Raw genomic sequence first — 1,581 nt, 5'->3', positions numbered from 1 at the left:
CACTGCTATACTACTTACAGATAGGTGAAGATCATTGAACACATTGTACACTGTAGTGATAGTCCACATATCGTGAGGACTAAGGAGCAAAATGGTATGCAACCTCTTAAAACCATTTATTTTCTTTTTTGTCCCAATTTAAATGCAATAAACCATCAGCCGTCACAACATAGCAAAATAAAGAATTTCGAAAATATGGTATTAGTGGTATAATTCAGCCCCCTGCCATTCGAAATTATTATTTTTAATATCTTGTTATAAATATAGTTAGGACTTTGTTTTATATAATAATAATAATTATGATTCTAATGTATTCATTAGTTTCTATTTTTTTTATTAAATAATAAGATAGTAAGATACCAGTTTGTGAAACACCTTAAAAAAAAAAAGTTCCAAATAGTTCGGCCACTGGCCCCGGGGCCCATTTTTATGATTTACCGAGAGGCCAAGGGGTTCTTCGCACCCCTAGCACCCCCGGTTGTTGCGGCACTGACTATATGACTACATACCATAATATTATTACAATTTTTACATAATAATTGGTATATGGATTCCAAAACATTGGTTTATTTTAATAATCTATACAATATAACATAAAATATATTATGTTGGCATGCAGATTATTGACATTTGAACAACAATTAATACACGTAAATAAAATTTAAATGTAAATCTCCATTACGACTCGTATAACGTCGAGCGAAGGGTGGCGTACTCTGGTATTAAATTCTAAACTACTAAGCTGCCGTAATTTTTTGCGTCAATATTGTACCATTGAAAGATACGGGAGTGGTGTCACCTTATCTTCTCTACATCGTGATTATAGCGCATATTAATTATGCAATTTTAAGTTCTAAAAAATCCCAACCCTGGTTATGTGTAATCAAGGTGTATTGATAAGGTGTCGTCACTCTGGACCCCTATACGTATACACTCTTGATTGAAAATATTACCACAGTTCTATAGTCCCCAGAGCGCGCTTCCTGTCCTATGAAGGCCAGTTTTTTCATACCGTTTCGTACTGTTAAATGCAAAATGTCTTAAAAATTAAGAATTAAAATGCTATTTTTTTTTTAATTGAAATTAGTGTTTACAAAAACATTGAATAATAAAAAGTTTTTTTTTAATCAAGTTGGAATAATATATTGGAGCATGTAATTATACATTACAATGATTACATTTGTATTTTAATCATTTGCAATATTTTATATCGATTAGATATCAATTATAAAATATCATGTATGTCACTTCTTTGGATACTTGCATCCTTCTTAAAATCTTTAAATTAAATTCAAACTAATATGGTTCTGCTCCTAATTTTAACAGTAGTCTAGTAGAGTGGAGTATTATTTTCTAGTGCTCATAAAAACTCTAAATACATATTTTGCATATTTTATTATATGATTAGGTATATTATTTATATTATAATATTATTCAATAATAGTTATCTTATAAGCTTCAAACTAATTTTGAAAAATTATTTAGTTTTCTTGGTGTTTTCTTGTTTTTAGCAACTTGCTAATTTTTTTTTTTTGCAAGTGAATATCATTCTTGGTTTGACATAATGCGTTATAATACATT

The sequence above is a fragment of the Acyrthosiphon pisum genome, chromosome X, assembly GCF_005508785.2.
Source record: "Acyrthosiphon pisum isolate AL4f chromosome X, pea_aphid_22Mar2018_4r6ur, whole genome shotgun sequence".
Taxonomy (NCBI): Eukaryota; Metazoa; Arthropoda; class Insecta; order Hemiptera; family Aphididae; genus Acyrthosiphon; species Acyrthosiphon pisum.
The sequence above is the reverse complement of the archived record's forward strand: the minus strand, read 5'-3'. Positions refer to the sequence as shown.